The sequence below is a fragment of the Nicotiana tabacum genome, chromosome 22 (assembly GCF_000715075.1).
Source record: "Nicotiana tabacum cultivar K326 chromosome 22, ASM71507v2, whole genome shotgun sequence".
NCBI classification, from domain to species: Eukaryota; Viridiplantae; Streptophyta; class Magnoliopsida; order Solanales; family Solanaceae; genus Nicotiana; species Nicotiana tabacum.
The window spans coordinates 29482189-29505705 of record NC_134101.1 but is presented as its reverse complement, the minus strand read 5'-3'; the positions used below and the strand labels follow the sequence as shown (position 1 = coordinate 29505705).

At 39.0% G+C, this 23517-nt stretch overlaps 1 long non-coding RNA gene across 1 annotated transcript; it reads right to left on the bottom strand.

The window, feature by feature from the left end:
- Nucleotides 1-22477: 22477 nt before the first annotated feature.
- LOC107796818 (uncharacterized) lies at nucleotides 22478-23293 on the bottom strand. The gene is made up of 2 exons (XR_012705251.1): nucleotides 23078-23293; nucleotides 22478-22952 (listed from the first exon to the last, which is right to left on the bottom strand). It is a non-coding gene; the product is annotated as an uncharacterized LOC107796818 (long non-coding RNA).
- Between the last annotated feature and the right edge of the window lie 224 nt (nucleotides 23294-23517).

Genomic DNA, 23517 nt, shown 5'->3' with positions numbered 1-23517 from the left:
AGGGATAGGGCTTGTAATGTATTTGCCAAGGAAACAGGATTACAAGCTCAACGAGGTTAACTATGGTACATAGCAAATAGGTGAGGTGGAGTATGTATATATATGGTTAAACAAAAAAATGCCTATATCACTTCCCAGACTAAACAAGACTACCATTTCGCTTTGCAGACACACGGGGCAAGTTCTAGGCGTTAAATGTCGTGCACAGAATATAATAAGCCTCACACACACATGGCACATGACTCATTCCAGATTAGATCATCAAATACTCAGATCAGGGTACTTAAGCCAAATTAAGAACATACATTTTAAGGTCTTCTTACAAGAGTCAACAAATGAGCCTAAGCATCATACAAAAGTAACCGCTATATCAAGGCATTACGAAATTATGGGATCCTATTCTAATTCTTCCCATAGCCCATAAGTTCCTAACTAAAAATAAAAAGCTAACTACACCCGGTTCAAACAAAACCCTTAGAAAAAACCGTGGTTTGAAGAAAAACCAAGGGGGAATTGATACACTACTACAAAAGAATTTTTATTTTTTTTTGACTTTAGTCCCTCAAGAAACCCATCAAATGATATCCATCGTCGGACCAAGTCGAAATTGATTTATACAAATAAACTACGAAACTATCTGCATACAACATACAATAAAGTATCCCCCAACCCACACTTAAAAAGATTGCATGTCCCCATGTCATACAAAATAAAGTAATGTAAGGTAAAGGAACTTCCCTGGTGGATCAGTCTTGATCGGAGACAATGCCAGGGTCGAGATGACATGCTCTCCCCACACGCAACCAACCCATGATTTTCTTTTCTGACTTCGCATTTTGGGTGGCCAAAGCATCAACTCTGGTCCCCAATTCCGTGAGGGAAGTGCGCAATCCTACCATGTCTTATTCTAGGGCTATCATTCGCGTGCTCCGTCTGCCCTGGGATTGTCCTTCAGCCACTGCAGCTTGTTCATGTGGGGGTGAGTTGGGTTTAACCTCCTCCTGCCCTTCATCGCCCTCCTCCGACGCATTAGAATTTTCACTATGAGTTGCCCCTGGTGCCACCGGGTCTTTCCCGATAGTCACTTTGTCTGCCCGAAACTTTGCTTCTTTCTTTACCATGCCATCCGCATTTGGGTTCTCAGGCACCCTTGCTACCCGGCATAATCTAGTGATCAGAGAGGGGAAAAAGAACCCATACCTCTTTTATGGTGAATGGACGAACATCTTAGACTGAATAACCTTGGCTACATCGAAGTCGTGGCCATTCACGGAGCACCATATCAAGGCAGCTCTCAGGCCATTTACCTCCATGGTGTTGTGGGACAGCAGCAAGCGACTGTTAATGATATACAACCAGCATTTTCCTTCAAAAGTGAGTGAGGAAGAGTGTAGCTTCGATCCCGGCACAACCCACACTACCTCTTTGTCTGGTGCACAGATAGTTCTGAAAAACCTGTTCCATTTGATGGGTTCTCTCCTGTAAGTATCATAGAAATCCTCCTCCCCATTGAATTCAGGCAATCGATACACTCTCCCGATGGATTCTATCGAGGCATTCACCTTCGTGTGTCGTACAGTGCATATATTATCTTCATGTTCGGGGAAGTTGGCATAGAACTCCCGAACAAGCATCAAGTTACCCTCTTCCGGCTCTTCGAAAAAGTTGTCCAGTCTGCGCCTGATCAACTCCTGATACATATTAGGGCACTCATCCTGGAGGGACGTCCTATCAATACCCCTTTTCGGTACAGGTTTTTAGTGGCTTTCAAACTGAAATGGTCTTAGTCAGCTCTGGAGACAAACCTGGTACGATCAAACTGAGTTGCACTGGCCGGTGCCCATCCCCGAGATGAGCCTCAATGACCACTTGATGAGGCCCCGATAGCGCGTCTCTTCCCTGAAGGTTGCATGTTACCTGGACACGCCTCAAATCCGCGGCCATATCCGCGGTCCAATCTACGATCACGAATTCTGGGCAGAGGGGGCCCAAAAATCTGTGCCCCAATCCGCGGTCCAATCTGTGGCCGCAGAAGGGGGGCAGAACACAGGCCAAAATTTGCGGCCATATCCGCGGTCCAATTCGTGGCCGCAGATTTCCGTCTCCAGCTAATTTTTGTCTTTGCCGTATTTTTACCTATTCTCGAGTTATTTTCGACCCCCGAATCCTTCCGATGCGCATTATTTTTGCCCTGCACACTAGTAGATCGGTTAAAGTTGTTCAAAATCAATTACAACAACCAAAGTAAGAAAATAATGGGTTGCCTCCCAAAAAGCGCCTAAGTTAACATCGCGGCCTGACAATTTACAACAAACCATGGGTTGCCTCCTAGGAAGCGCTTGATTTAACATCGCGGCACGATGCAGGCTTTCATTATCACTCCTCGTTCGCGTACTAGGGCTCTTCCAAAGTTATCACCACTCTATCCCCTTTCTCTTTGACCATTCCAAGGTAATGTTTCAGCCTTTTCCCATTTACCGTGAACTTGTTTGTCCCATCTTCGGATTCAATCTCTACAGCTCCACTTGAGAGCACTTGCACCACTCTGAAGGGTCCTGGCCATCGGGACTTCAACTTACCCGGAAACAATCTCAATCTCGAGTTGTATAACAATACTAGATCTCCGGGCTTGAAGTTCCGATCTAAGATGTGCTTATCATGGATCATTTTCATCTTTTCTTTGTATAATCTAGCATTCTCAAATGCATGGAACCTGAATTCCTCGAGCTCATGTAACTTAGTGACTCTGCTAGTGCCTGCGGTCTCTATATCCAGATTCAACTGCCGCAGTACCCAAAGTGCTTTATGTTCGAGCTCTACCGGAAGGTGGCATGCCTTTCCAAACACCAACTTGTACGGTGACATACCAATTGGAGTTTTGAATGTTGTGCGGTACGCCCATAATGCATCATCCAGCTTCTTCGCCCAATCAGTCCTTGTTGCATTCACTGTCTTTGTCAGAACACTTTTAATTTCTCTATTAGACACTTCAACTTGCCCGCTCATCTGTGGGTGGTACGGTGTGGCTACTTTGTGGAGAACTCCATACTTTTCCAACAGACGTGCGAATGCTCTATTGTAAAAATGGGTTCCACCATCACTGATTATAGCTCTCGGGGTGCCAAAACGTATAAAGATGTTTTTCTTTAGGAACTTGTTACCCCTTTTGCATCATTGGTTGGGAGAGCCACCGCTTCGACCCACTTGGAGACATAGTCAACCGCTACCAATATATATTTGTTACCATACGAGCTGACAAACGGCCCCATAAAGTCGATCCCCCACATGTCAAAAACCTCCACCTCTTGAATTGTGGTCATCGGCATCTCATGACGGCGAGATATGTTGCCTATCCTTTGGCATTCATCGCAACTTTTGACCCAAGAATGGGCATCCTTGAATAGTGTAGGCCAATACAATCCCGAATCCAACACTTTTACTGCTGTTCGGATTCCTCCAAAGTGTCCACCATATGGTGAAGCATGGCAAGCCTGCAAAATAGAAGGTTGATCTTTCTTGGGGATACACCTCTGGATCATGTTATCTACACATATTTTAAGCAATAGAGGTTCGTCCCAATAATAGGCTCGACAATCACGGAAGAACTTTTTCTTTTGAATTGAGGAGAGTTCATAAGGTACAATACCGCTTGCTAAATAGTTAGCAATATCAGCATACCATGGCGTCTCCTCCATTATCACAGCAAGTAACTGTTCATCCGGGAATGTCTCTGTTATGTCTTCAACCTCCATTCTCTTTTCAGCTCCTTCCAATCTTGAGAGGTGGTCTACCACTTGATTGTTTGTCCCTTTCTGTCACAGATTTCCAGATCGAATTCTTATAGCAACAGAACCCAGCGAATCAAGCGTGGCTTTGACTCCTTCTTTGCAATCAAGTACCTAATTGTTGCATGGTTAGTATACACAATAACTTTTTAATTAATTAAGTACGACCTGAATTTATCGAAGGCAAACTCTACAACCAGCATTTCTTTTTCCGTTACAGTGTAATTGAGCTGTGCACCGCTGAGCGTCCTGCTTGTATAGTAAATCGGGTGCATCATTTTGTCTTTGCATTGCCCCAAGACTGCTCCTATAACATAATCACTGGCATCGCACATGAGCTCGAATGGTTGCTCCCAGTTGGGTGCCACTATGATGGGTGCAGTCACCAATCTTTTCTTCAGCTCCTCAAAAATCAACTTGCAATCAATAGAAAACACAAAAGGCTGATCCTTTTTAAGCAGCTTACATAAGGGGTTAGCAATTTTGGAAAAATCTTTAATGAATCGCCTATAGAACCCGGCGTGCCCAAGGAAACTTCTCATTGCCTTTACCGAAGTGGGCGGTGGCAGCTTCTCAATCACATCAACCTTAGCATGGTCAACTTCAATGCCCTTGCTGGACACTCAATACCCCAACACTATTCCTTCTTGTACCATAAAATGGCACTTTTCCCAATTCAGCACCAGATTTGTCTCTACACATCTTTTGAGCACTCTTCTTAAGTTGTGAAGACAATCTTCAAATGAATCACCCACAACGGAGAAATCATCCATAAACACCTCTATAATATCCTCCACCATGTCAGTGAAAATATCTAACATGTACCGCTGGAATGTAGTCGGTGCATTGCAAAGTCCAAAGGGCATTCTCTGAAAGGCAAAGATGCCATATGGACAAGTGAATGATGTTTTCTCTCTGTCTTCCGGGGCTATTGAGATCTGGTTATACCCCGAGTATCCATCCAAGAAACAGAAGTGGGACCGCCCAGCTAACTTGTCCAACATTTGGTCAATGAAAGGCAATAGGAAATGGTCCTTTCGAGTGGATGTGTTCAGTTTCCGATAGTCCATGCAAATCCGCCACCCCGTGACTGTATGAGTCAAGATCAACTCGTTATTCTCATTTTGTATGACCGTCATTCCTCCCTTTTTTGGCACACATTGTACAGGACTGACCCAGTTACTGTCAGAGATGGGGAAGATGATACCCGCATCCATCCACTTGATCACTTCCTTCTTTTCTACTTCCTTCATATTTGGGTTCAGCCGTCGTTGATGCTCCCTGGAAGGTTTGTGTCCCTCTTCTTTACTACTTCCTTCATATTCAGGTTCAGACGTCGTTGATGCTCCCTGGAAGGTTTGTGTCCCTCTTCCAGAAGAATCTTGTGCACGTAAAAGGATGGGCTGATACCCTTTATGTCTACCATGGTCCAACCAATGGCAGTCTTACATTCTTTCAATACCTGCAATAGTTGCTCTACCTGCAAAGCTAGCAAACCAGATGATATAATAACATGCAAAGTAGAATTAGGCCCCAAGAAAGCGTACCTGAGGTGGGCTGGAAGCGGTTTCAAGTCCAACTGTGGTGGATCCTCTATTGATGGTTTTGCAGGTGGTGTTGCTCTCTCTTCTAAGCGTAGGGGCTCGAACTGAGGTTCCCTTTTCCAGAATCCTTGACCTTCGAGAGCCATGACCCACTCTGCCAACCCTTCACCGTCCATCTCTTCCAAATTAATCAAGCAGGCTTCTAGTGGATCCTTGACATTAAGGGTCTCATCCTCTTCTTGCAGTATCACATCCACGGCCTCCACTAGTAAGCAGTTTGCAAATTCACTGGGTCTCCTTATGGATTGTTGAACGTTCAATATTATTTCTTCATTGCTCAACCTCATTTTCAACTCTCCAGTCTCACAATCAATTAATGCTCTCCCAGTGGTTAAGAATGGCCTTTCCAGAATGATGGGTATCTCTTCATCCACCTGACAGTCAAGAATAACAAAGTCTGCAGGAAATACAAATTTCCCCACTTGCACAAGCACATCATCAAGAATTCCTGTCGGTATTTTGACTGTGCGATCGTCCATTTGCAGCAACATTGAAGTCGGTCTAGCTCTGCCAATGCCCAATTTTGTATAGATTGCCAAGGGCATCAAGTTTATGCTGGCTCTCAAGTCACACAATGCTTTAGCAAAAACATACCTCCCAATAATGCATGGGATAGTGAAGCTACCTGGATCAGATACCTTTTAGGCCATATGTCTTGTCACTACCGCGCTGCAGGTCTATGTCAGAGTTACAGTGGACAGGTCCTGGGAGTCAAATTTTTGCGACATCAGGTCCTTCATCATTTTTGCATACCCTCGCATTTCCCTCAAAGCATCCATCAGTGGAATATACAATTGAATATGTCGAAGCATTTTCATAAATTTCCTGTATTGATCATCTTTCTTTTGTTTTGCCAATCTCTGAGGGAATGGTGTAGGAGTCAACCTCTATCCACTACTTGATGTCTTTTCTTTGTTGGAAACTTATGGAACAAGAGGTGCCACATGTTATGAGACTTGTTCACCGTCCTTCTCCTTACCCTTGTCAACCTGTGCTTATTCAATTACAACCTCGGTGGGCTTTGCTAACTCATCTGCCTCTAATATAACTGGCGTAGTTGGCGTAGTCTCTCTCGTAAATTGAGAAACTTCTTGTTCTCTGTCTAAATCTCTTATATTCCTGAGACTCACTGCCATTAGCTGATTTGGGTTCTGTTCCTTTGGGTTAATATTTGTATCTATAGGTAATGTTCCTTGGGGGCGATTGTTCGAAGCCATAGATAGCTGTCCCGGTTGAGTTTCAATGCCTTTGATTGCTGAATCATGTGCTGCTAATTTTTCTTGCATCTTACCATTTGTTCCAATGAGTTATTGCAACATACCCTGATTTATACCATGTTGTTGTCCTGTTGTTGATGAGGTGGTTGGTAGGCCAATTGTTGCTGGTGCTGCTGATTATAACCCTACTGCCTTTGATAAGGCACAACTTGACCTTGTGGTTGTGCGCCTCCAGAATTGGGGTTGTGTTGTGGCAGGTTGGGTCTGTACTGTTGGTTTGGTGCTGGTCCCCATTGTTGCCTACCTTGCCTCTGACCTCCAAAATTATTGACGTAATTCATGTCTTCTCTGAAGCCCTGATTGTTATTCTCTCCACTCCACGAGCACACATATGACTGGTTTATGCAAGGAGTGCACAATCCTCCATTCATTGTATCAACAATGTGCACTTGCTTTGTACCCATCTCATCAATTTTCTTTGTCAGTATGCTCATCTGAGTCATGTGAGTGGCTATGTTCTCTGCATGGGAATTGTTTGGGTCAAGAGCAACATAATACACTATTAGTGTAAGTGTCGTACCTCTATCCATCCAGCCTGAATTTTGAGCCATCTTGTCAAGAAGAATCTTGCACTCTGTGAATGTCTTGCTCAAAAATGCACCCCCAGCTGAAGCATCTACATTGGTCTTCAAACTATCTGCTAATCCCATGTAGAATCTATGTCCCGACATCTGATCTGGAATGCCATGCTGCGGACACTTCACTAGCATACCCTTGAACCTCTCCCCGGTTTCTTGCAAGGTCTCAGTTGGTTTCTGCCTGAACTGCAATATCTCATCAATCTGCCTTGCAGTCTTGTTAGGAGGATAAAACTTGTTTAAGAACTGTTTGACTAATTCTTCCTAAGTGGCAATGGAGTTTATTGGGAGCAAATTCAGCCAAGTTTGAGCCTCTCCAGTCACAGAGAATGGAAACAGTAATAGCTTGATGGCTTCAGGAGTCACATTCGGTTGTCTTTGGGTCACACATATTAATAGGAAATTCTTCAAATGTTGTTATGGGTCTACAATGTATGACCCGGAGAACAGTCTCTTATTTTGCAACAGATGCAACATGTTATTGGTGATCTAGAATGTCTCCGCTTGTATCTGAGGTATAGCAATGGCGGTGGCTAAGTTATCAGTAGTTGGTTGTGCCCAATCATAAAAAATAGCTTCTGGCACAAGAGGTGCCACTACTCCATTGTTCGGGTCAACCCGATTATTTCGATTATTTTGGTTGACATCGTCCACGTTGTCCATTTCAATTTTGAGTGTGTGTTGGTGTTGTAACTGTTTGTTCTTCTTGTTGGCTCGATTTAATGCCCTGAATGCTTTCTCGGTGTCTGAGAGTCCTTCAAAAAGTTCATCAGTCCTCGAAGAGCTTCTAGGAATACACCTGAGTCACAGGAGAATTCAAACGTGAGAATTTCGATGGAAAAATTTAAACACCGTAAGAAATTGATCTAAACTAAGAATCCTAGCAATTCTTCTAAGTTGTAATAATTAACACCGTTAGTTCCCCGGCAACGATGCCAAAATTTGATCACGCCCAACTATGCCTTATAAAAAGGACTAAGCGGTCACTGCAAATATAACCCGGTTCAAGTCCGGAGTCGAATCCCATAGGGAACTAACCTATTTACTACAACTTTAAATAATACTAATGATAAGCTCAGACAACTTCCGGATACAAAAGTTTTATGAATAATCAGTAGAATTTATTTAGCTAAGAAAAAATGACAATAAAATTAGCAATAATCAAGACTAAAATCGAATTCAAGGGTAAAAGGATCTAGGGGCTATTGATTTCCCCAATTGCCGGATTAATTCTTAACTCTTTAGCTATAATCTCGCTGTAATACTCTATGAGGATTATGAGTTTCGGGCTACCGTAATTACCTCTCGATCAATTATGATAATTTACTAGAAGCATTCTCTCGAACTACTCTAGTTAACAATTTATTAACTCAGACTTATCCCACCAACGCTTCGTTATTTCTAACCCCACTTTTAAATTCAAGTAATTAATCTCTTACCTTACCCAAAAGTGGTGTTGTTCAACAACAACCTAACCAAGTGTTCTTTCTCAAGCAACACAAGGTAACTAGACACGATTAATCGAGGGCCCTTCCAATTAACCACAATATAATACGTAGTTGAACAATCATAGAACAAACAAGACTCAATTATAACAAAATAGAGTCAAGACTTCATCCAACAATTGGTTCCATCAACCCTAGATAATAGATTTAGCTACTCATACTAATGGAAAACAAATCACTAAAATAATTCATAATCAACAAATAGAAGTATGAAGAAGAAGATGAAAACTCTTAGGAAATTATCCGTCTTCTCTCCCTCGTTCTTGCCTCTAAAATCTTCTAAAAATAGCTATATCCCACTTCTGGGCGAGTTTAGGTTTCATATAGGTTTAGGTTAGTCGCCTAGAAAATTACATAATTAACCTTGCATGTTTGGCTTTCGTCCGCCCGTCCGCGGCCGCGGATTCGACCTCGGATCCGGCCGCGGATTTCCACTGCCTCACTGCCTTGAGTTCACGGACCAATTCGTGGCCCACTTCGCGACCGCGCACCCGGAGGAGTCGTCTCGCTTGCTTTTCTCACTCCTTTTCGACCGAGCTAACCTTCGATTGGTCTTTCACACTCCATGTTGACTCCAAAACACTCGTTAGCTCCCTTCTAGCTCGGAGTAGCTCCTGCAAAGCATCAAATTCTTAATTAGAGCATTTTGTTATCTTTTAGCATTCAAATATCAATAAAGTGAGGCTAAATTAGAGTGTAAGTAGTGTCTAAACTGCATTAATATAGCCTACTATCATAAGGTCTTATTACCTCATGTATTTATCATAATGCAAACTATTTTAGCCATAGCTACTACCACATATTTACATCAACACGTTTCATATGATAAATATATACTCGCATATTTTTCCATTCTTCAACATATCGTTGACCACGTCCATACACATTCATGTAGGGATTTATGACATAGTATCATGTAGTCTTAGAATTCTTGTACTTCTCAATCTCCAAATCTGTACCATAACCGTTTTTAATCTTTGTTTTGAGCTTTACGTCGTACACCTTATATGTATAAATTTCCAACAACTTTAACTTAGCCCATGAGCCATTTCAATATTGGGCACATGTAGAGTTTCTTTGAGATCATTCTTGAAAATTCTTAATTTTTCATCATTTCAACAACAACAACAACAACAACCCAGTATAATCCCACTAGTGGGGTCTGGGGAGGGTAGTGTGTACGCAGACCTTACCCCTACCCTGGGGTAGAGAGGCTGTTTCCAAATGACCCTCGGCATCCTTCCCTCCAAGAACTCCCCACCTTGCTCTTGGGGTAACTCGAACTCACAACCTCTTGGTTGGAAGTGGAGGGTGCTTACCATCAGAGCAACCCAAGATTATTATTCCATGTCATTTTGTTTCTTCTTCTCTAACAACCTATATTGTTTCTTATAACCTCCAATCTTACACCATTTGTGCATCTCATGCCTTAATATTTTTACGCTTACCCAATTAAGTTTACATACTTTATCCTCGCATACCTTGGTATACATAATTAAAGATTGACTTTTATTTGTATATCTGGAGTAACTCAAGGTTGTCATGCCCATCTTTTACATATTAGCATGCTTCGTCTATCCTCAACTCGTACTTACACGTGGCACTTTATTTCTTGTGTGCCACCTTTATTATATATGACACCATCATGACGATAACCTATCATGCTTAGGGAAAACCCGATCTCAAGTACAATTAAGGGTCATCTCTCTCGTCTTATAACATTCCCTTTTTGGATGATCAAGAAGTCCCTTTTGTTTTGGGAAGGTGTCTTTGGTCATTATTGACACTGTCTTAACTATGCCTTACTTATTATGAGTCATACTATATTTACCACAAACTTGACTGATTCACATTCACTTATAAATTAGATCCATATCACCTCTCTATATCTTGTCATGATAATTTAAGATACAACATCTTCATTTACAATATTTTTTTTTGTACCTTTGCTAAACTCATTAATGGTGATTACCATAGTAAACAGTCCCTCCAATATCTTGACCAACGATCTTGAATTGAAATCTAGGGCCTAACATATGTGCCCTTATTCGCATCCTTTAGTAAAATTCTTTATAAGTCAGGACACCATCCTGGCAGTACTAGCTGACATTATCACCTTATTTTCTTCCCTGATTTCTCAGTATTCGACTGATAATTTTTATTCACCAAAGTTATACGTGTTGACTGTATCAGTCCCAATCTATTCTCAACTTATCCTTCCATTTTGAAAAAAATCTGACACTTCCTAGCTATTAGCCTAAACATATTGTATTATAACTTGAACCTTGAGCTTTATTCTCATCACTTCTATATCTTCCACAATAGGTAATTAATACGATCAAGAATCCGTACTCTCACTTCAGGCACAAACGCACGATCCGGAGTATGAAGAAAGTGAAACACCCTAGATGTCATTGTAGCCTCCCCGATATAAGTGTGGCCGACAACACACCGATAAGAGGGACTCTACTTGACACGGCTCCAAAGACTTCCTAGGACTCAACTTAGAACCTAGTGCTCTGATACCAAGTTTGTCACAATCCAAAACTACGTGACCGGCACCCGGCAAACTACCTGGCCCGAGCGAACCAAACCATGTGATGCACCCAAATCATATGCATGAAAACCAATTTAACTGCGGAAGCTCCTTAAAAATCATATACATTTTCAAGTTAAATGATAAAATATTTTCTAATTCAAAATCACACATGACGCCTTTCATGATAATAACAATCAGACTAAGTAAAGTAAATATACTTTTATGAATGTCGTGTACAACCCGGTTACTACAACCTTTCACAACTATCTATAGAGCCTCTATACCAATGAATAGAACCAACAGTTGGAGTAATTCCAACCAAAATAAAATAAGAAAGAACATGATAGCTACCACGAAATAAAAATGGTGCTTCATAATATCTCAGAAAGAGAGTCATCCTAGCCTGACCGTATGCCACGTATCATACATCATCCTGAAACATGTAAAGTAAGCAGAGCCCTGGAGGGGGGGCCCTAAGGGCTGAGTACACCACAACGGTACTCAATAAGTGTCATAAACTCTCTCTAACTTAAGTTCTTGGGATAGACTTTATAAAAACAATGCACCAATATTTGATATAAAATGATAAGAAATTTTATCAATTCACGACCCTTGTTATTTTAAATAACAACCAAGTGAAATATAACCCACAATATAAAATTTTAAAATATTTACATTAATCCAAGATTTTGGATAAAATCATACAAAATTATTCCATTTGTTTTAAGTCATCGAAATCACTTTCGGCTCCTTAGGCCTAAACATAAGAAAATCATCCTTACCTTTCACTAGAGTACTATATCATCACCGACATAAGAAAGCCAACTAGGTTATGTACCTAGCAGCAAGTATCATATACCCTACTTGCTCGGGTTGTCTAGTGCCATACGAATCGACTCATCCATGCTAATAATAGCACAAAATAGTTCTCTCTCGAGGGAGAGCACTCTGTCGTAGTCTATACCACAAAGTGACCATCTACGCCTACACCAGCACGTGTAGTTTCATGACAACGAACACGATATATCTGAAGCCAATCTCGGTGAATACAAGTAACTCCCAAAATATTTGATACTTCAAAAATAGATTCATAGCATAGTAGCATAAAATGATCTATTTTTATCAAATCATATCATTTATAGAAAATCTAAATCATTTGAACAAAATTTAAATAAATAACCTTTTTCATGCTAAAGCCTTTCGCAATTTAACATTAATCTTTAAAAGATACCACAAGTGTCATTCTGTTCGTTAATTTCCAAAAGAAATACTTTCTACGAAAACTTATCATTAGGACTCAAATATGTATACTCTTGTAAATACGTAAGTTTTGATAAAAACTTATAACACTTACCTTGAGTGTCATTTTGCCAACAAGATTTAAAATAAAATTTTATAAAACAGCATGACACTACATATGCAATATAATATTTTAATACATGGAGACATCTGTACTTGTTTGTCCCCACAAGCACGAAAGCACATTTGCAAACAACTTAAGTATTAACTAGAAATATGCTTTTAGAGAAAGTCCCTCAAGAAGAGTAAGTTTTAACCAACTTACCTCGCTTTCGCTTTATTAACATTCACAAGCTTTCAATCCTCCTCCATCATTCCAATGTTGATTAAAATGCTCAACATCACCAACAAGTCGATATCTACAATTAGATATCTTTATTACATCAAAATATGGTCTAAGATATTGATCAACCTCCATATATGGCTCATAAGTTGGCTATAAGACTCCAACAACTCAAATCGCCAAATAGTTTTACATGCTAGAGCATTCAACTTCATTCTTATGTTTTAATACCCATTCGAAGTCATTAATGATACTACTCATCATCTTCCATAATCAACACTTGCAAAATATATAATTCGGGTGATTACTTAGTTGATCATTTTCATCTTTTGCTAACAAATAATTCCATAGGTTCATTGTATTCATAAATTTCATCGCCAAGATTACCATTCATCTTCGTTCTTATTTTCTCAAAAGTACTATTCATGTCATGAACTAGAGTTATAATCCAATCTTTCAACAATTAAAACTTGTAACAATTACTTCAAATACTTCTAACTACTCATAATAAACGAGTTTGAAGCATTGGAATTACCTCTAGTAGATCAATATTGAAAAATCACAACTTTGGTGATTTTTGTGTTCTTGAGGATTTGATGATGAAATCTAGTATTTGGATGTAATAATAATGTTAGAACTCATGTATATTGAGTAAGAATCATCCCACAATATCATTAACAACTTACCTTAGTTTATTGGACTTGGTTTGATCTCAAAATCGTCTCTTCACCATCAAGAACCCTAACCCCCAATACACAAAATACTCTCTTCCCCTGATTTTGTATTTATAAGCCTAGATTTCTGGATTTTGGATGCGGCCCTGGATTCTTCGCATACCCACTTCACTCCTCTTTGAAGCTCGGATGCGGACCTGGACGCTATGGCAGCACTTCACTACCAGTCTTTCTTTCGGACGCGGCCCCGGATGCTTCGCATCCGCATATGTCTCTGCTAGCCTTTGGTAATTTGGTCATAACTTCTTGTAGGAATGTACAAATGACAAACGGTTTAAAGAATTAGAAACTAGACTCAAAGATCTTTTATTTGATAGGCTGTACATCACATAATATTTTATATATATGTAAATATGTTCATCGCAAGTTTGGTCTTGTGCGTACTCATTTGGAACTTTAGTCAATTACTTGGACTTAGGGCTATCCTTAGACCCCACATCACTTATAATATGACTCTTACACTTATTATCATATCCAATTGATATCCATCATATTAATAGTCCTCGTCTGCACACAAAATAATATAATTAGCGCACATTAATTTTCTTAATAGCGCTTAAGTATTTCATAATTTTCCGGGGTGCTACGGATATCTTTGCAGTATATTGTTGGTTGAGTTCATAGATTCTTCTAAGTAATCAAAAGAGGTTAGTTGAATCATTGATTAAATTTAATTAGGATAATAATCGAAAGAGGTTTTCCTAAAGACCAATCCACTACGCATTCTTGCATATCTTCACAATGCTTAATTTGGTTCATCTTGTGAGGTTAAGACTTAATCAAGAGAGGAGTTTTTGCTGAACGTTTGAACCAATAATTGAGTAAATTAGAGAGACTCACTTGAACATTAGAAGTGAATTATCTAGAGTTAGATCCTGAACACTTATCTTGCATCTATCCTGTCAAAACCCTATCTTCTCCGCTGATAACCTTATTTTCTTATTCCTTGTCTCGATAGTCACTAGTCAATAGCTTTAGATTCTTAGTTAAATTTAAGTATTAATCATATAAATCTCAATTGTTGATCCTCTTGGATAGAAATCAAGCTAGAAACTACGAGAATACTATTTAAATCAAATTTCTGTGGATACGATATTATACTATACTATCTTTGATTAGCGAGCATAATTTAAGTATGTATTTTGCGCTCGTCAGTGTAAGGGTGAGTTAATGCAAAGAAATGAGCAAAATTTGTGTATCTATCAATTACCACAATTATTGAGTCTTTACCATGGGATTTAAGCAAACCACTGATGAAATCTATTGCTACATGTTCCCAGGCTCTTGAAGGAATTGGTAGTGGTTGTAGAATACCTGGGTAAGCAACACTTTTACCCTTATTTGTTTGACAAATCTCACAATCTTTCACCTAGTTTTTGACGCCTTGTAATAGTGTAGGCCAATAAAATAGAGATCTAAGTCTTTGTTGAGTAGCATGTATGCCTGAGTGGCCAGCCCATGGAGAGGAATGCATCTCATTAACTAGTCTTTGCCTTAAAGATCCATGACTACCTACCCAGACTTTTCCATTTTGCCTGAGAATGTCATCTTGAAGTTGCGCTCCTGGAGCAGCATTAGTATCCACACTCGGTTGTGTAATCATGTGTTGAACCCCTGCATCATTTTGATAGCTTTCAATTATATCTTCAGCCAACTTAGGATGGACTGCTGAGAGCCCAAAACTGTTTCCTTCCTCAAATTTTCTTGAGAGTGCATCTGCAGCCACATTTTCATTTCCCTTTCTGTATTGGATTTCATAGCTAAGTCATGATAATTTTGTGATTCCTTTGTGTTGTAATGAGGTACATATCTTTTGGTCTTTAAGAAACTTGAGGCTAAAATGATCTGTCTTTATGATAAAGTGGTTGGGTTATAGATAATGTCGTCATTTTTTCATGGCAAACAATAAGGCAATCAGCTCTTTTTTGTAGGTTGACAGACCAAGATGTCTTGAACTCAATGCTTGACTGATAAATGCAATGGGCCTTACTCCTTGCATCAAAACTGTCAATATCCCTTTTCCACTTGCATCTACTTCAATAATGAAATAGATTAAAAAAATGGGTAGTGCTAGTACAGGGGCCTGGACCATAGCCTGCTTCAGCTCCTCAAAGGCTTGAGTTGCTTCTATAGTCCAACTAAAATTACCCTTTTTCAGTAGATTGGTCAAAGGTTTACTAATTGTAGTAAAATTCTTTATAAACCTTCGATAGTAACCTGTGAGGCCCAAAAATCCCCTTAGATCTTTTATTGACTTAGGATGTCCCCAATTGAGCATAACCTTCACCTTGGATTCATATGTGCTTACCCCTACTTTTGAGATAACATGACCCAAATATTCCACCTTGCCTTGTTCAAAACTGCACTTTGACTTCTTGATAAACAATGGATTTGCCTTTAACAACTTGAATACAACTTGTAAATGTTTTAGATGTTTCGGTAAAGATGCTCTATACACGAGTATGTCTTCAAAAAATAAAAGCACAAACTACCTCAAGTAAGGGGCAAAAATTTGATTCATAAGTTCCTGAAAGGTAGCGGGCGCATTAGTTAGTCCAAATGGCATAACTTTAAATTCCCAAAGCCCATGATGAGTGCGAAAAGCTATCTTGTACTCATCACCCTCTTTCATCCGAATTTAGTGATATCCGAATCTTAAATCCAACTCGGTATAAATTTTTGACCCATGTAATTCATCAAATACATCTTCTACTACTGGTATAGGGTACTTATTTTTTACCATAGCATCATTTAACTTGGCGATAATCAACACATATTCTCCAACTAGAATCCTTCTTTTATACTAAAAATACCGGTGAAGCAAATGGAGAAACACTTTTGGGCCTTTAACATTTCTGCCACGATCTCTTCAATGGTATTTTGTTGTTCAAAAGAATATCGATAAGGACTCAAATTAATAGGTTTAGTACCTGGAAATAATTGTATGGCATGATCATAATCACGGCTAAGAGGCAATCCTTTGGGCTCTTGAAACTTCTCCTCAAATTGATCCAATAACAGTTCCACTTCCTGGGGAACCACCTCTTTCTTTTCATCCATTTTCAACAAAAATATTTGGGCCACAAAGTTACATTGCCCTTTACTTATCAGCTTGGCAGTAACTTTGGTGTCCACGCTAGAGACTTTCTCATCATCAGGAGTGCTCATGAATGTTACCAATTTCGACTTGTAAATAAAATATACCCCAATGGTTTTGTGTGAAACACTATTAGAGCAACAGTATTGACTACCCAATCCATTCCAAGCACAATGGCACAACCTCCCACCTTCAATACCCCAAAATCAAAGGCAAACTTCTTATCTTGCATTTTCCATTCAAAACGTCTGCTCACTTGTCTACATTTAAGATACTGACCATTTGCGACCTTAACCCTCATTGGTCAGCCTAAATCCTCTACTCCAAATGAACTAATTCTTGCTAACTGTGGATCCACAAAGCGATGGGTCGATCCACTATCTAACAACACCACCACTTTTTGGCCTTTGGCCCAGTCTATAATCTTAATTGTCGATAGGGCCTTGCTCCGGCCCATTATAACATTCAATGTTACTTCTGTCGGTTCTTGGCCAAATTCATCCATCACTCCGTATTTGGTTCTTCAATCTTTTCTATGACATCAACAAACTCTTCGGCTTCTAAAGCATATAGAGTTCTGTTTTTACAAACACGCCCAGGAAAATATTTTTCATGGCACTTGTAGCACAAATTTTGCCCCCTCATCATTTCGCGAGTCATGCTTCTTTAGTTTAGATTTCTGGTATTCACAACAGGTGAATTTTTTTGGTATGTGAGATTTCTTGGGTTTGTGGACTTATAAGTAGTCTGGGTGGATTGAGTGTGTTTTGTGTAAGTCTTGGCAGACCATTGTTTATCTATTTGCTTATACAATGCAGTAAAAGATCTTTCAAGTAACTTGACACATTTGTAGGCTACCAACAAGGCTCTGGGTCGAGCAAATTGTATAAGTGGAAGTATATCGGGTTTAAGTCCACCAATGAAACACAATACAAAATGAGGTTCTTTCAATGTAGGATTAATTATCACCATTAAACACTTTAATTTAACAAACCTCCTTTGGTATGTTTCCACGTCAGTAATTTGCTCAAGGCGATTAAATTTCTTAACAATATCCACAAGATCATTGTCTCCAAATCTTTCACATATGTCATAGCAAGATTGAGCCCAAGTAAAAATACCCCCATGGCCAGCAAGATAACCATCAAACCAATGATCAATATATTCTTTCAAATTAATGGCCACGTAATTAAGTTTTTCATCATCCATCACTTGATATAAGTCAAAAAATATTTCACACCGCCTCAACCAGCTTCAGGGATTTACCTCGTCGAACTTAGGGAATAATAGCTTGGCCTTTGGTAGCTTGGACATAGATCCAAGGGAGTCAGGCCTATTATGGTTGGGTGAAGCCCAGCCCACTGAAGCTGGTTGAAGGGTTCCAAATGGGAGAGAGAAAGGTTGTGATGTTAGGTTCATAGTCAGTGGGTATGAAATGGGTTGGGTTACAGGACTAGTAGAAAATTACCCCGAGGGATTTGTTATACTGTAATTAACTGGAGGAGGCTACGATTGGGGTAAGTATGGCTGAGTAGACATTGGATAAGGGTTTGCTTGTGGAAATAATGGTTGGATGGTCATTTGGTATGTGTAAATTGGAGGGTTTACAACTTGGGTATTCATCTGGTTCGAGCTTATATGATTGTTATAAGGTTGACTGGTCAGAGAGTATGAAAGAATTGGGGGTCTAAAAGCTAGCGCTGAAGGATTTAGGAGAGCGCTAGTGATGGTCTCAGCTTGGTTTCGTAAATGAGCCGGATGTACTACCCAACCGAGGTGGTGAAGATAAATGCACGGCTCGAAGTCCAGTGGTATTGTGAGGTGAAAATGGAGGGGTATAGTTTTGTATGTTACTCCTGACGGAACATAAATCAGCTTTTTCAGTGGATCCACCATGAACATCGGTGACTGAGGCTCTTACAGAAGATGAGGGTTCTGCCCTGTTTTGGCTGCTCATTTGTAGCAACATCTCATCAATTCTCTTAGAAAAATCTGAAAACTCCACCATTTTTGCTTCAAAACTCCCTTGCTTCCCCTCAAATCTATCCATGATTTTCTCTGATTTTTTTAAATGAATTTTTACAGCTAAACTTCAACCCTTCTCAGTCCATTTTCTTCATCAGACTGATTTTTCTGCTTGTCAACCATCCTTGATTGCCAGAACTAAGGCTCCGATACCAAGTTTGTAGCAATCGGCTACTATGTAAACTTAAGTAAGAAAGCAATAAGACATAGAATGAAGAAATTAATTAAAAATAGCAATTGTCATATTTTCTGAATATTCTTGGATGATTACAATGATTGGCATTATATGCTACTGGATAGTGACATCAAGGTTTGTGCTAAAAAAAAAAGACACATGTCCTACTTCTAGAATCCACTAAGGGCAAGAGGACTTAATTGAAATACTTAATACTATGGGACTAAAGTAGAAATAATGAAACTATAAGACTACTCAATAATAAATAAAAGCCTCTTCAGTCTCCTTTCCAAACTATCCTTGACCACCGTCCCTACAGGGTTTTAACAGCCACTTAAAGATTATTAAATAAGGGTGGCAAAATAGCTTCACTGCAAGTTATTCTCAAAACTTGAAGCATAGGGGAAGACATATACATCATGCCTGTAACTTTTGGTCTACAGAAGCAATCAAATGGAGAATTATTGGGATTTCAAGAATAGCTAATGCTTGTCATTTAAATGCCACCACGACAACTTTTCAAAGGGAACGAAGTGATTGGATACTTACGTGTTCAATAACAAAAATCCCAGCAATGCTTGAAGGATTCAGTAGAAACATTGTGAGGTCGAGGCATATTAACAATCAAACGTCGGCAGTGGACTAAGATGATTTAATATTAAGATACTTGCATCAAATCTGTAAGTTTGGATTCAAGGTAAGTTTTAAGGCTTTCTCTCTTAATAGGAAATTCTATTAGAACCCACGTGGTATATGCATTCGATGAAATTCTAAGATATGTCTTATTGTGCTCCAGTACTTAGTTTACTTTATTCTTATTCGGTACGACTCTATGAGAATGTGATAGTCTTATATGCTTACGTATATTACCAATTGTTATGTGACTTTTCTTATGATATTTCCATTCAGTTCAGCATTCGTTCATGCATTAATGTGATCACATTCAGAAAGGGAGAGCTAGCCGACCTCCCCTTCCGTGAGTGCCACGAGGCCAGGGTTAGCTACTCCACGCTCGTAGGGGCTATTGTTTGCTGGGGAGATCGACCGACGCTCCCTCGTGCGTATTGCTAGATCTCACGTACATAGGGCCACTATGTGTAACTATTTTCAGAAAAGTTATTTATTTTTTAAATACTTAGTTTTCACCTTAAATTTCAGTTATCAGTTATAGACTCAGTTTTCATGCTTTCAGTTATCGGCTTATAGTTCAGCTCATAGTTTCAGGTTTTAGCTCATTTCCTGTTTATAAATTTTGTTGATATGATATTATGTGTAACCACTTCCTTTCATATTATGATTTTTCCCAGAAGGTTTGGCTCTGCCTTTTTAGGAGGTAGCCTATGAGATTTACTGGGTATCCTTTGGTGGTACTTAGCCTGTTTGAGTCTGCCACGTCATGTAGCAGGTGTTAAGATTGTAGGTGACGAGATACGTGGCTAGAGATACATTTTGCAGACTCAGTTGGCGGGCTCGTTGGTTCTTTACAGTGGTGTTAATGTACTTTCATATCATTCTAGGGGAATGCCTCATAGACTTATGTATTCAGACTTATAGTTAGATGCTCATGACTTTACTAGTGGGTTCAGTTGTCAAGCATATTAACATTAATATTAGAATTTAGTTTTCAGATGATTATTATCTTAAGACTTATGTATGAATTTCTTAGATATTATGTACAACTTACACTTTAATTAGAATAAGGCTTGCTCGATAAGGTAAGGTAGATCGAGTGTCATCACGTCCCACCCTAGTTTGGGAGCGCGACAAGTTGGTATCAGAGCCACTCCGCGTGCAACCTTGAAGGGTGGTGGAGCAAACCTCAGCGAGGACGTTGAGTCCCTAAGGGGGGGTGTATGTGAAACCCTAGGCGAATCCCACATCGACAAAACACATGAGAGATGCTGGGTATATAAGTAGACAAGTCTTAGACTCTAGTGACGCGTTTTAAACCCGTGAGGGCCTAGGCTCAAAACGGACAATATCACTAGCGGGATGGGCTGTTACAATTATATTTTGGAAACCTATTTTTTAGGGATCGCTATTTGTCCTCCTTTTTTTTATTTCTGAATGGTGGAACTTCATCCCAACGGTTTTGTTTTTTGGATTGGAAAAAAAAAAGGAATCTTCTTGTACATCAGTGGTGTGGGTAGCATGGCACGAAGGTGAAAATGACCCAGACAAGGGACAAATTAATCAGAGGAAAAAAATTATTTGTTATCTCTTTAAGTATTGGAGAACAAAATTACTTGATACATATGCCGCTAGAACATAACATGAATTCAAAGTAGTCGAGATGTGTGTTAACTAGCCTAAGCACCACCATTATAAAAGAGAAGACATATGTCTTGTGTATGTCCCATTTATTAGTAATTTTAAAGTCTATTTATACTTTTTTATCATTTAATTTTTGTATAGAACCCAAGAATTTCAACCTTTTGTATCCACAAAGTTAAATATTAAGTGGCTTTCTAATACTTGCAATTCTTAAATTGCAGGTTGTTGGGGACGTTGCAATTTGTTAATGAAGGCCTTTTATGGCTAGGGTTTTATGAAGATAGAAAATTTTTCGCACCTTCTAAAGAATATTTAGGCTGTGAAAACTAAGGGATTAATTAATTATCGATTAATACGTTTTGTGATAATTCCTATTATCGTTAGTCCAAGTTGTATTTGCAAAGGATCCATCACCGCACAGAGAAATCTCTCTCTATATATATTTATATATAAAGTGGGATAATAAGAGATGAGTTATCACTTCTCTTTGCCAAGCATTGGTATTTATCTTTTTATCTCCTTTTTTGGATTTCTTTTGGGCAACTTCCTTCTTTTCGTTTTTTTTTCTCCCCTTAAATGTTTTGTTCTTCCCATTATTCACAAACACTTAATATGTCATAATGAATCAATTAATGAAGCTCTCTGTTACTAATCTATAATCTATTCCCTTAAATTGAATCCATTAATTCTTCTCATATTTTTCCAAGCACTTAGAAGTTAAAACCTAGAACGTAATATTCTGTTCATAGAAGAAATTGCCCTTTTGAAAGATCCTGGGATACGGCAGTGACCTCCTTGCATCCCTTGAATTATTGTTAAGAACGAATTCTGAGTCAGTGTAAAGGATTTCTTAGATTAAGAATTCTAGCATCATAATGAGATAATGAAAATGATGCACTCCTGAAATATTGTACTGTTGCATCGGAATAAGAAAAAGGAAAAACTAAAAGAAAGACTTTAAAAAAAATGCATGTTTTATGTTTTTTAAGAAATCACTACCACGAAATTACTGTAAGAGATATATATTATATATATGGACGAAAGATTATCTCTATTTTTCAAGTTATACTTTTCAAATGATGTACTAGTAGTTTTCTTCTAGAGAACTGATTGGTCACTTTTTTAGCCTTTTATTATACAAAGTTGAAAAACAAGTGGTAGTAGAAACAAAAACCACAATATATATTGACAGTTTAAATTGAATCTGGGAACTGAGTCTCACCTTCAGGGTTTAGTTAGGCATAACCCCCAAATCAGTATATTGGCGGCCAAAAGAACACATGAAGAAGGGGGGGATAAAAATTAGATCAAGCTAATTAATGCATTTCATAGTAGATACAGTCACAAGCCAAACTCACAAATGTGACCAATCATAGTAGCTTTCTTCTAGAAAACTGATTGGTCACTTTTATTATACAAAGTTGAAAAACAAGTAGTAGAAACAACTAACATAAGGAATGCTTAAAGGACACACAAACATGCGTTTTAACAGCTATTTTCAGCAAACCATATATATATGGTTGGGTAATTTCAAGTTCCAAGGATAGTCCAATAATAACCTTAATTGACCAGAAGTAGTAAGATGGTCAGAGGCATACGCCATATGCAAAGACTACTCCATATACACATTGGCGACAGTAATAACTTTCACTGCAATCACTATCTTTATTGCAATGATCTGTACATGCACCTGTTAGTGAAAACATATTTCTCTTTATCACTGCAATCTGCTGCGGTATTTCTCGTAATGCCATCACTTCCATCTTCGTCAGATTAACTGCAAAATCACATAAACATACTAATAAATATTTGTACTAGCTAGAATAATACGTAAGTATATATATACTAGCATAAAATGATAGTAATATATATGTATGTATTTAAGAATATAAAGATATCAACCAGTAGTGATAACAAAGAGAGCAATCAAGAAAAAAGTGAGCATGAGTGTTGGACGTCCTCCTCCTGCCATGGTTCACTTCACACAAATTAAACTAAGAGTAGAAGAATGGTGTGATTTCCACTCTTGATCATGAAAAGCTGAATTTATAGACTAAGATACTTATCCGTAATTTGTTTAAATTAATCACTAGTAGTAGTAACTAATTATAACAACAACAACAACAACAACCCAGTATAATCTCATTAGTGGAGTATGGGGAGGGTAGTTTGTACGCATACCTTACCCCTATCCTAGGACAGAGAACCTGTTTCCGATAGACCCTCGGCTCTCTCCCTCCGAGAACTCCCCACCTCGAAAGGAGGCGAGAACTCCTGCACTTGCGTAGCATTTGCCACATTCACACGTCACGCGTACCTGAAATACTATAATCCAATTGCGA